At 33.9% G+C, this 14208-nt stretch overlaps 1 pseudogene; it reads right to left on the bottom strand.

The window, feature by feature from the left end:
- Positions 1-1631: 1631 nt before the first annotated feature.
- Positions 1632-8085, bottom strand: LOC115987573 (annotated as a pseudogene).
- Between the last annotated feature and the right edge of the window lie 6123 nt (positions 8086-14208).

Here is a 14208-nt window from a genome sequence, read left to right on the forward strand (position 1 = left end):
TGTATGATGTGTGTTTAGTTGAAGCGTGAAATAATATTTTCCAAAAATAAAATTACTGATTACTTGGCGTTCTTGAAAAGATAAGGGGACTAATTTTCCAAAAATAATTTTCACTCAACAAGTCTTCAAACAGACTTTCGTGGAACTCGAGTTTAATCATAAACCACATAATTAATGGTTTTTTACACTTCTGATAATAACTCTTTATCATCAGACCAAGACACCAATCGATTTTTAATGTAGGCAAAATTGAATTCTAAATCTCTTATTCAACCATCAGAGACTTTACCAATTTAGCTAACTGGAACCCATGCAAGTGGTAGTATTTATATTACACATATTGTACACAAATTTTAGTTCAAAAAATAAATTGTGTGTAAGGGTTTTGCATTAACAAATACCCTAAAAATAATATTGTTATGTGAATTCTTTTTTTTTTTTAATATCAAATAAATATATTTATTTCAAATTTTTTATTATAATTTTTTATTGCAAACTTTTTCTTGTTGTTCTTTTAGATACAAAACTACTAATTAAATTTATGTATTTACATTATTAATATCTCTTCTATAATTGATAATAGTAATTCCAATATTTAATTTTTTTCTTGAAAAAATCAATTAAAATATAGAAGAAAACTAGAAAATTTTTTGTAAGTGATACATATAATTGAGAAAAAAAAAATCAATAATTGTTTTATGTTGCAACTCACTTTGGTCGCAGTTCTCACAAATGCAGTTTGACGTGCACTTATACATGAGGATGAGTTTTTTTGATGAGTAGAACCCAATAAGGATTTTAATTGGAGATGTAACTTGATTGTGATTTTAGGAGATTTTGTTATGTATGTAGCACACTCATAGAAGACGATGACCTACCTAATGAGTCGGAGTTGGTATCAGCTTTAATCGAAGATGGGGAATTTATTGTGAATTTGGGGACATGGTGGGCAGCCCATGGCTTGGTGGGAAATATCATGTTTGGTGGCTGTAAAGGAAAAAAATTAAAGAGATGTTCAATTTTTTTTTTTTTTTTATCACATTACATAATTGTTTATTTAGCAGTACGAAATGCAAAGATCCAAAATTCAAAAAGCATACCTACTCCAATGATACAAGCCCAAGCTAAAAAATTTATACAATATATTGCATGACGGTCAAAAGCCATGCCAATACAACAATTTTATATATGGACACACTCGGTTTCACACCTTATTAAGTTGGCAACTTATGATAAAAGTAACTTTTATACAAGTTAACTATTGATACTACTTTTTTTATGCACTAAACACAACTTGACACATTAATTAGGTGTGTCCTTGCACTTATTGACAAGTGTATGCTAACACTTTCACACTCGGGCCTAATTACTCTAGTCCAGGCCAAGCTTCTTCCTCAATTGCACAAAAAACTCATAAATCTTCTTTTGTTCAAGAAGACTCTTGGCAACACTATCCTTTTGCATGCACCTCTCTGCCCATGCAATAATTTTGGGGCACTCTTCTCCTGTACAAGTTAACTATTGATACTACTTTTTTTATGCACTAAACACAACTTGACACATTAATTAGGTGTGTCCTTGCACTTATTGACAAGTGTATGCTAACACTTTCACACTCGGGCCTAATTACTCTAGTCCAGGCCAAGCTTCTTCCTCAATTGCACAAAAAACTCATAAATCTTCTTTTGTTCAAGAAGACTCTTGGCAACACTATCCTTTTGCATGCACCTCTCTGCCCATGCAATAATTTTGGGGCACTCTTCTCCTATACTGAATTTGCCAAACATCTCAGAGGCATAGAACCGACTGTAGGTAGTGATCAGAACAAGATCTACAAACCCAAATGTTTCGTCCCCAAAGTAAGGCTTGTCACCCAGCTCTGCCTCCAATATCTTAAAATTTTCAATAAATTCCTTCTTTACCATGTCGTGTTCTTCTCCTTTTGTGGTACATATCCTATTTTGAACATCGTAAACCTACATTTACACCAACATTGTATTATCACTTTTCCAAAAAGAATGATCAATTAATGCTAAAATATTTATTTTCAAATTAAATCAAGTCTACTAGTAGACATAGTGAAATCGTAAAGCATATCGTAAATTGATTTTTTTATTTTTATATGTATTGTAAAATGCATAGATACTTATTAATAATAATAATAATAATAATAATAATAATAATAATAATAATAATAATAATAATAATAATATATAAGGCATTAAAAAAATCGGAATATATTCAAATTATGACTAATTTAATTCTTCACTTATATAATAATATTTAACAAAGCTAACAAAATATATCAAATCAAAATATATTTATAACATTCACATTAAAATTGGTCCCAAAAAAAAAAAAAAAAAAAAAACTCAAAAGTGACAATACATTATACATGATATATAAGCCAATTTATTTCTCAATCATCTTGCGAATTAATTTCATCTAAGCCAATATTATCTTCATTTTCATCATCTTATAAAATTATTTTTTTCATTAACATTTTCTTCATCGTTATCAACATTTTCTATCTCTTCTTGTTCTTCTATATTTTAGTAATTTGTTCTTCTATATTTCAGTAACTTTTTCTTTATCTTTCTTATTGTCATTTACAAATGTAAAAGCAAAGTATCATGTATGTAGTACAAATTTCATAGAAGAGAAAAAAGAAAATTAAAAAACTCATGGACATATTATTTTATTGGGCTCAATAAAGTAGCAAATATTTTGTATTAAAAACAAGTCTAGAAACTTTTTGGACTCAAATCAAACAACAAATTTTCACCCAAAAAAAATCAGTAAACCCAAATGTCTATGTATTGTCCAATAAATACAATTCACATTATACGAAATGAGTCATACGATAGACATCTATGTATTGTATGATTCATAAGCATGGTTAATATGTATTTATGATGAAATTTTTTTTTCACTTGATGTTATATTTTTCATGTATTATACAATACTAACAACTATATATGCTAATAGTATTCAACCAAAAAATAAATCTACTAGTAAAATTTCTTTAAACATTAGCAAGTTAGAGAGTAAGAGATGGAGCATATAAGCTATGCTTGCTTGAGAGAGAGAGAGAGAGAGTTACTGCCCAACTCTCCTAAAAAGTAAAGGATTGTTTTTGTTTCATACTCTGTGTATACACACTCCTTTCACATCATGTATAAAATGTGGATATTTTTAAAAATGTAGACATCTGGTTTCCACATTTTACACCATGTGTACACTATGTGTATAGTTGAAGCGTGAAATAATAATTTCCCAAAAATAATTGATAGACTACTAGGCCTTCTTGAAAAGATAATGTGACTAATGTCAAGAGTGTGTAGAAATTAGGTTTAGATTCAATGCCAAAAATTCAACATGGTCAATATGAAAGGAAAATAGGAACCACCAATTTATATTTTTACCTCTTATTTTGTTCTATCTTTCTTTTTTGGACAAATTACACTTTTTCAACTTAAACTATCACCCGATTACACTTAAACCCCTAAACTATCAACACACTATCAACCTTCATCCCCCCAAATTAAAATATATGTCACACTTAACCCCATGTAGTTTATTTAGTTGTTAAGACTAATGAAATTTAGCATTTAAAGACCAATTTACCTCTCTCCATTATGTTTTGGAGGGAAATTTTTTTTTCAATAATTAATTTCATCATACTTAACATCCAAACAAATAGAAAGGGGGACATTGAAGTAGAGTTAAAACTTGGGAGATTAATCATGTGTTACAATAATACAGAGAGTTAAGTGTAACTGGGGGTAATAATTTAGAGTGGAAAAGTTTAATTTTTCCTTCATTTTTTTGTCCAATGACATATTAGTAATCTCTTAAAACATGGGTTCAACTCATTTTTACTTCAATCTATAAAATAATAATTTCTAATACAAAATTTAGTTATAGCTCCTTGTGTATTGTACCTCAATTAAATTCAATTTTTTTTTTTTTTTCTATAGGAAACTAGAAACTTTCATTACTTAAAAAAAGAAATTATATCATGATTAAGAGCTTGTTCTAAGAAACAAGGATTCTCTTCCATCCAAACTAGAAAATCAACAATGCCACAAGCATGCTTAGTTAAAAGGTGAGTAGGTGTATTCCCTTTGCGTCTCACATGAGGAAACCTAAAATTACAAACTTCATGACAAGAATCAATAATCCCATATACTATAGGAGCAACCACGGCTACTGCATGAGATAAACCAGTAAGAGCCCTATAAACATTAAGAGAATCACGCTCTAAAATGAAGTCCTGTAATCCCAAATCCTTTGCAAACTACAAACCAGCCTCAAAGGCTTTTGCCTCAACTTCCAAAGGACCCAGCGGAGCTTTAACTTTCATAGACATAGCAGCCATCACCAATCCTTGACTGTCCCGAACAACAATCCCAAACCCTAATTCCTTCTTTGTCGAGAAAACTGCCCCATCTACTTTCACTTAATACAAATTCTCCAAAGGTGGACACCAATACTCATTCTAATTCTGATCAGGCTTAATTGAAACCTTTTTGGCAACAACATACTCCTGCAAATAATGCCATGACCATTGCAGTAGCTCTAGTTCTCCTTTCTTCTTTCCTCCATTTCAAACTTCATTGCGATTAGCCCAAATGCTCCAAGCTATGGTGACCACTAAAGCTATAATATTTTCCTCTCAATCATCTACCATCATCATTTTCCATAACAAGTCAAGAAAAGAAAGGAATAAACCAACAAAACCAGGTTGGAAAATCCCAGAGTAGTTCCAAATTTTTTGAGCTCTAGGACAAGACCAAAACACGTCCTGTAGTTTCTGAATCCAACTTGCACTCATCACACATATCCTCGGCTAGAACCTGTCGGTGTCTTAAATTCCTTTTTGTAGGTAATTTGTCACGACATGCCCTCCACACGAAATGTCGAACCTTATGAGGCACATCTAATTTCCAAACACGCTTCCAAAAACATCTCATATTGCTCTCATCCGAGCTAGAACCTAAAGAACCCAAAGGAGAAGCAGCCAAGATATCAACAGCCACCTTATAAGCGCTTTTGACAGTGAACAGCCCATTATTAGTCTCTGCCCATATCAATTTATCAGCAGGCATACGCATGCTCAACGGGATACTCTTAATAGAATCCACCTCACAAGGCAGCAAGAGTTTTTTAATTAAGCCCGAATTCCAACAAGAATTATTGGAGTCAATCAACTCAGAGACTCGAAAATCTGGAGAAACATTAATTGATTGCATTAAACTTAATTGATCTTAGAATGACAACAAAGTTTGTGCTAAATTGGTCAAACCTTTCATGTGTTTGAATTTATTTGAGAAACCTACCGTGGATTCAAGTAATAGCTCAATAATTTTTTTTTTTTTTTTTTTGGTTTAAAAAAGATGGGGTGAGAGGGGACGACCAATGTGGCTTCTCTACCTGAGTGTGAACATAATAGCACCTTACTCACTCCCAAGCAAAACCCCATCTTTTGTGGTACTCTATAATTATGGTTAATATTTTTTTTTTTTAATTTTTTATACAAAATAGAAATTCTACTTTAGCCTAATCCGAGCGAGACCCCATCTTTTGTGTATATATGTGTGAAACTCCTTCCTAGAGACTTGAACTCCAACCCTTACCCCCTCCCACACATTACAAGTACTTATATTTATAGAGTGACCATCGCACCAAAGATGTGCAGTGGTATTATGATTAGAATCTTATCTCCCTCTCCCACTATTTACATTTTTAATTTTTTTTTTTTAAAAAAAGGTAAATTTCATTAACTATCCCTGAAGTTTGGGCAAATACCAAACAAATCCAAAACTTTTTAAAACTAACCAACTTAGTCCGTGGCCACTATTTGGTCCTAAACGGCTTCAAGATGGTTAACTATTCTTGACTCTTTCTCCTTTGTTGCTTCTCTTGCCCCTTTCTTACGGGCGAAAATGGGTAATTACCCATAAAAAACAAACTATATAGTTAATAGGGCATGTTTAGAAACTATATGCAGTTTTAGCAACTCGAGCCTTAAAGGGTCGATTTTGGGCCCCTAAATCAAGCCTCCAAGGCTCGATTTTCATGGGTTGTTCGTGTCTGATCTGACACTTTTTTCAGGTGGCGTCTACATGAAAATCGAGTCTCTAAGACTCGATTTCTAACCAAAAATAAAATATTAATGACCCAAAATGCAACCCAAAATGCAGAAACAGCGGAAAAAAACGCAAAAAGAAAGAAAAAAAAAAAAGAAAGAGGAGAAGAAGAAGAAATGGAGATCAGCTCAAGCCGACCCAAGCCGCGCCAGATCCAGGCCGGCGACACAGGCCGCGCACGACAGATCCAGGACGGCGACCCAGGTCACCGCGCGACTGTTTCTGGGTTTTTTTTTTTTTTTTTCTTTCTTCTCTGATGAACACGTTGTTGTGGTTTTCTTTTCCTGCTGCCCTTGTGGTTTTTTTTTGTTTTCTTTTTAAATGTAAATCGAGTCTTAGGAACTCGATTTCCATGTAGACGCCACCTGAAAAAAGTACCACATCAAAGGCGAACAATCCATGAAAATCGAGCATTAGAGGCTCGATTTAGGGGCCCAAAATCGAGCCTTTAAGGCTCGAGTTGCTAAAAATGCATATAGTTTGTAAACCGACCCTATTAACTATATGGTTTGTTTTTTATGGGTAATTACCCATTTTCACCCTCATTCTATCTCAGACCAAAAAAAAAAAATACCCACAACCCACAGACCTGCTAGTTGAGACCAGTAGACCACAACCACCACCTCAGTACCTCACCACCATCGCTACAAAGCCACGCTCACAGCCACCCAAATCAAACCAATCTCAAAATCCACGGCCAAACCAAACCACACTAAACGAATTCCAGCCATGCAGATCTGAAAGGACACCCACCAAATTCAAACACAAACAGCATCCAAACAAAAGAGAGTCCAAGTTTGAATTCATACCCACAAAGAATTGTTCACATAAACAGGAAATACACAGCACCCAAACAACACACACACCGTTCATAAGCCCACACCTAGAAACACCAGAGATTTCGTCAAAACGCAGCTCTTCTCAAACCTAAACCCATCATCAACAAGACCCCCAAACAGAAGACTACCGCCACCATTTCAAAAAGAAAAAAGAAAACCAACCCATAGAGAAATACCATATCAAACACAGCAACCAAACCCAACAAATACCTAAGCCAATCCTCAACCATAGAGTAGAGAAACCAAGATTCAAAGCAGATCGTTGTGGTAACTTGCAAGCAACTCTCGCCGCAACAACCTTGCCGAGACCATCACCGACGTCCATTGCGGAGACCTCGCAGAGAGCATCGCCCTCAAGCTCCACTTAATCGCCTTCAAGAACATTGACATGGAGTTAGTCTCGGTGGAGAGTGGTGTGGAGGACTTGATGGATGACTTGGCTGAACAAATTTGTGATCTAATGGTGGAGTATGTGAAGGGGCTTAGGGATGATTTTGTGGGTTTTAATTTCTAGTCTAAGATCCATGAGAAAGGGATGACAGATAAGAGAGGAGAGAGAAAAGAGAGTTAAGAGTAACGTCCTTGTTGACACCGTTTAGGACTACACTAAGCGATCCAATTTGATAGTTTTAAAAAGTTTTGGACTTATTTGGTATTTATCCAAACCTTAGAGGTAGTTAATGAAATTTACCCTAAAAAATAAATTGAGAAACATAATATACAGTAAGTTTTGGCACTTATTTCTAATATGTTCTAATTATCACACAAAGCCTACATTTTTTATTAAGAAAATCAGCCCAGAACCTAGCATAAGCTCTCTGGCATGGATCAGAGGGCAGCAATGGAGACTTGTCCTTCCAGACCTCGTCTATGTACTAAACGATGACAAGAGACTCACACACCTGCTTTCCATTGTGGATGAGAACCGGGATCTTCTTATGAACAGGGTTCATCTGTAGAAGCAGAAGGCTCTTGTGCTTACCCAGGTTCTGCTCCTTGTACTCATAGTTAATCCCCTTCTCGGCCAGCGCAATCTTGACCCTCATCCCATACATGCTAGGCCAAAAATCTAGTAGAACCACCTCATTTGCCATTGTCACGAAACTCAAATGATTGAAGGAAATGGGGCAAAAGTGAGATATGAACCAAAGGGACGTGGAGGTAATGTGCAAAACAGCAATGCAAAAGAATTGTATATAGTTAGTTAGGCAACGTTTGAAACAATAAAAGGAAAGTAGCATCTCGAGTTTTAGAAACTCGAGATCCATATTAGAAAAAGGCGACATAAATCTCGAGTCTTTAAGACTCGAGTTTCATGCGAAAAAAATTTCACCTATAGTGGCGTTTTTAAGCCTTTCAGTGGCGTTTTAAACCCTATAGCGGCGTTTTCCTGGAAAAAAAAAATTTCTTAAGTACAGATTTATGGAGTCCTATAGTGGCGTTTTTAAGCCCTATAGTGACGTTTTATAAACCTATAGCGGTGTTTTTATTCAATTTATAGAAATCGAGTCTTTAAAACTCGATTTTTAGCTTAATTTTTTTCCACTTTAAACTAATCCACTTACAAATCGAGACTTAAAAACTCGATTTTTATCTTGGAACTCGAGTTTTAGACACTCGAGATGCTAGTTTTCAACATTGTTTTGAAACGTGACAATTAACTAAATTTTTTAATATTTATTATTATTTAGAAAAAAATTCAAGGGACGTGCAACAGACCAAGATTTAGGGGGTGTTTGATTTGTGTTTTCAAATAACAATTTTTAGTTTTTAAACAATATTACACGTATTTTTATAAACTTTTTCACTCATATGTATTTCCACACATGTTTTTAAATAACAATTTTCAGTTTTTAAACACATTCACCAAACGGGCCCTTATATTGCATAGAAGAGAAACTATGCTAGGAACCTAGGAGCCTTAGGTCAAAGCACCAAGATAAGTTTATTTTAAAAAATGTAGCGGGTTAATCTACTTTAGAACTTACCTCATTTTTATCGTAGAATAATAAATTTTTAATTTAAAAATTGACCTCATTTTAACATAGAATAATGGTTTTTTGTTATAAAATTATATCATTCATTTGGTTAAATATTTCTCATTTGAAATAGAAATTAGCTAAAATTATAAGAATAATATTTGTTATAATTTAAATAAAATTATTTTTATATATAAACAACTTGATTTAATTGAAATACAATAATATTTTTTTCTTCCAATTTTATATCTCAACTCTCAAATGACAAATTGTCTTTCCTCATATTTTATGAGCATATTTAAAATGATTTGATTTTTTTAATAATTAAATTAAAATCTAGTCCTTTAAATTCCTTCAACTTACCACATGGTTTTCCCGTCAACAAATAAAAGGTAAATGTTCAACACAAAAAGCTCGCAGTGGTCGATGGGTGATCTTTGGATACCACGATTGCATAATATTGTATCGTTTTCTATAGGGGTATCAAACAATGAGTAATTAATATATTATCTTTCGAGGTGCTTCCACTGTCCGGACAATTTAACCTTAGAATTTGTTTGGCAATTAATGAGAAAACAAGCTAATTAGCGACCATTTCAACTAATAGGTTGACAATCCCAAAATCTATAGCCAAGGATTACTTCGCATCACTTCATAACTTGAACTTGGCATCAACCGATTTGGATCTCATGCAATTATAATAGAGTTGGGAGATATAAAAGTAGATTTTGAAAGGTTAAAATTTTTCAAATATAAAGCTGATATTAATCGCCTGTTTGGAAGTTTAAAAAAAGAGGGAGAGTAAAGTAAAGAGGGGGGAGTAATTAAATTACTTTATTTGGAAGTTTTTTAAAGAAGGAGGGGGAGGGTTTAAAGGGGTTTCAACTATCTCTAACCCCTCATTTTTAATTCCCCCAAATTGGAGAGATTTTGAGGAAGAGTAGAGTAGATAAATTATTAATCAAATGAATTCCCCAATTTACCATTTCTAAATTAACAAAATTACAAACCAATTATATAAATAATCTTTGTTTGTTTCCTGAGAAAATTTCACAAATTTTCAAACAATACAACCAACTCAGCTCAATTCAATTCACACAATTCACCAAACCAGTCCAAAAATTACTGGATCAAAGCGAGAGGGTTCCAGATATCAATAGTCCCATCGACCAAACCACCGGCAACGAGACCGAGTGAGAACTTTTCTGCACCAGCAATAGGCTTCCCCCACGTAATCCTGTTGAACCGCTCGAAACTTGGCGTCTCTCCAACAAGCAGCATCTCATGATCGTCAAACTGGAAATTGAGCTTGAATAGCTCAAGGCTCGCCGACAAGCTAAACGACAGATCCACCGCCCCCATCATCGTCCCCGCCACGTGGAATTTCGCTTAACTCTGCGAGATCGGTTCTCGATAATATTTGTTGGATTTTGGATCTAGCTTAACTCTGCGAGATTGTTTCTCAATCATATACAAGTTCCGTTTCTTTGTATATTTTTTTGATATTGCATTTGGTTCTCGAGAAAATTAGCTGAGAAAGAGAGGGAAAAAGAACTTAACTTTTATTCACGTTTCTATTAACGTCAATTATGAAATTTTCACTTTCTCGGCCTAGCTAATTAATCAGAATGCTTATTATAATATTTTTTTTTTGAGGTAATAAAAATTATTTTATAATATTATTTTATAATAGTTAATAGTAGTTTTATAATTTTATTAGTGGTATTTGATGGAATGAAAATATTGATTAGATAATTATTTAATCTAACAAATTAATAATAGACTTGTAAGTCCATTTTCAAATAGGGGTAAATTTGTCTATTTAAATTATTTTCTCTCATTTCCATCCTAATTTTTAAAATATCCAAACAAGAGGAAGGGCTAATTATCCCCTTTCCCCTTACTAATTTTAAAAACATCCAAATAAGGTGGAGAATAACCATTCCCCTCTACTCTCCTCTCCACTACTCTCCTCCCCTCTACTCTCCTCTCTCTCTAAACTTCCAAATAGGCCATAACACTCCTTTTTTTTTTTTAATTAAAATTTTTTCTGAATTTTTTTTTCCCATTTTCAACTATTTTCTTGCATGTAAAATATAGTCAAATTTGTAAAATATTTTTTGTTGATAGTAAAATATTTTATAATAAGTAGTAAAACATATTACCTTTAAAAGTTTGATAAAATTTTTTTTTTTTTAAAAACACACAATAGCTTCCACTCACCCTATTTAGTGGCTAGGTCAATGGTCTGATGGGTTGGGTAGCAAGTGTCGACAATCTAGTGACCGGAGTCGCTACTCCGACAATCGATGCTAACAATCCGGTGGCTGAAGTTGCTATTTCAATGACCGGTGCCAGAGGTCCGAAAACTAAAGACCTCATTCCAGCCACCATTACTAGCGATTCAATGGATGAAGACACTGTGCAAAGATGGCTATCAGCAGTCCGGTCGCCAAAGCCACCTCTTTGGTTACCGGTTTCATCGGTCCAATCACCAAACCTTCAACACCAGTGGCTTTGGTGGCTAAGCCACCTATTTTAGCAATTTGCTTAAAAAAATTTACGTGTCATACCAAATACCTATAAATATTTTGCATTAAAATAAATGGAGCGTAAAAGTGAACTTTTATCTTTCAATCTCACCCATTGATTCAATATTGCATAGTGAAATAATCCTACCTACTGCACCAAATCTGGATTTGATACCGATGGCCCCAAAAATGCCACTAACCCTTTACCCATATCTATGATTGTATCTCTAGCTCCAAATACCCACTCCCCCTCTTGATGGCCCTAGGCGTCCATTATTGGGCTAAGATGAATTTAGGTTCGGTTTTTGCTAGCTAAGATTCATATGTGCTCAAGTGCAAGTGGGCCTAATTGTAATCCAATCCCACCCCTGAAAAGTAGATTTAAGTTTAGATTTGCCCGTAGAAAACTTCCTTCATTAAAAATTCCCGACATTTTTTTTATTTGAACATTAAGGAAAAAGAAGCCTAAACATCTATACAAAAACTCAAGGCCAACTCCAAAAAGATAACTTTACCATGTCCACAATCGTTACAATTTGAAACTATTCATTTTGAGATTGGTTTAAGACTCGAGCCCATAATACCTTTCATCCATTTTGTCTTAATTAATTAATTAGTGAAAATAATAATAATCACTTCTTCTTCTTCTTCTTTGTTTGTTTTTTTGTAATAATTTGATAAATGGGGAAAGAAGGATTAAAATTTAAAACATTGATCATCTCCTTTAGAAATACCAAAAATGTCAATTGAACACTGTTGAGGTAAAAATTTTTATTCATGCCATGTGCCACAATCATAATTAATCACATTTACTTATTCACCAAAAATACCAAAATTTCACCTCCATGAATATTTCTCATCCCATTGGCCCACAAATATTTCATATCTCATTATCTAAATTGAACCATGATATAAATTAAACAAAAAGTCCAAAAACTCATATTTTTTTCCAATTTCATTATCATTATTTAACTAAGCCCAAAACCGGTCCTACGAGCCCAATGCACACATCCCATTCTTTTTAAAGCCCAAGACTACTTATGCTTCGCAATATTTCAAAAGCCCAATTTACGTTGGCACTATTAAAAGCTCAAGCTAGCTACTTAGCACTATTTAGTAAAAAAACCCAAAGATATCTATACTTGGCAAGATACTATATCATAAGTCCAATAATGAACAATGCTTTAAGTTCTTAAACCTATTACTATAATATTACAAGTTCATGGAATCTATTTTATAAAACCCTCATGGTGACTATTTATGTTACATAACATCATTCATTTTTCCAAAACCCATGGCAAACATATATCAATCCCATGGAGAATTATGAATTTGTGTTACTAATATAAAAGCCCATGAAAAGTTATGATTATTTATCTTAAATCCATGACATTTATTTATTTCATACCATATTATGAATGTTCAAAATGTGTGTAAAACACCCTTGAACGTTTAGACCCCTAATTTTCAAATTATCAATTCAAGCTTATTATCAAACAATTAATGTGCGGAATATGAACATAAGCATATAACAGAATTGATAAACAACCTAAACCAAATAAAATCACATCCACAGCAGAAATTAAATGGCAAAGATTAAGAGAAGAGAAATGTAAACACAAGGATAATATAACGATGTGTTATCAAAAAGGAAACCGAAGCTCTCAGCGTAAAACCTCTCCCCCGTCCTCCAAGCAGTAAATAATCCACTAAAGAATGTAGTTGGGATACATGAATAGCAGAAGACCCTCCAAGTCTAATCTACCCAGTGTACCTAAGCCCTCCAAGCTTCTACTCCAACGAGGTTACGCCGAACCTGTTTCTTCTTTAACTTACCAGATTTCGCTATAACCCATAGTATCAACCAATATGAATTGGTTCCTTCCAAACTGCTACCCAAATTACCAAAAAGCCTTCTCACAGATATGGTTAAGGAGAGAAAAGGATTTGGTTAAAGAACCTCTCAAGGATGTAACAATGGAGAGGGTGAGACTTAAGGAATTTGAAGAGTCACTATGTGAAAATTGTGGATGAGTCAATGTTGTTTTTCTCTAGGGTTTCTCTCTCAAAATTCTCTCTGGAAGCTCTTAATATTTCATGGGTATAAGGGGTATTTATACTGGAGTGAGAAAGGAATGCGAAGAGTCAGATTTTCCATAACAGAGTGGATTGGCGACTTGGCCTCACGACTTGACTGAGTCACGAGTCTAAGTCACAAGCTAACTACATGACTAGTCTGGACTTTTTGTCCTATAGTGCTACAACTAGCATAATGGTTCAGCTTCTCTGCATGCTTCACTCATGTGCATCTTCTAGCAGCTTGTAAGCCGCGAGCCACCCGCGAGATCCAGCCGCAAGTTCCTGCTTCAATGCACAGTCTTGAGCATTTCTTCACACTCTCTCACACACTACCCTTACATGATTCACACCTAAATACAAGGTTACTAATTGCTAAATTACAAGCAAATTTGACACGAAATAAAGCCAACAAGGTGGTTGATTAAAATTCAACCTTACATATTATAAACCCATGGTTACTATTTATGTTACGTAACACTATTCAATATTCCAAAACCCATGGCAAACATGTATATAGCCCATCAAGAATTATGAATTTGTGTTACTAATATAAAAACCCATGGAAAGTTGTGATTATTTATCTTAAACCTATGACATGTATTTATTTCATACCATATTATAAACCCAT

Source organism: Quercus lobata, chromosome 4, assembly GCF_001633185.2.
Source record: "Quercus lobata isolate SW786 chromosome 4, ValleyOak3.0 Primary Assembly, whole genome shotgun sequence".
Classification (NCBI taxonomy): domain Eukaryota; kingdom Viridiplantae; phylum Streptophyta; class Magnoliopsida; order Fagales; family Fagaceae; genus Quercus; species Quercus lobata.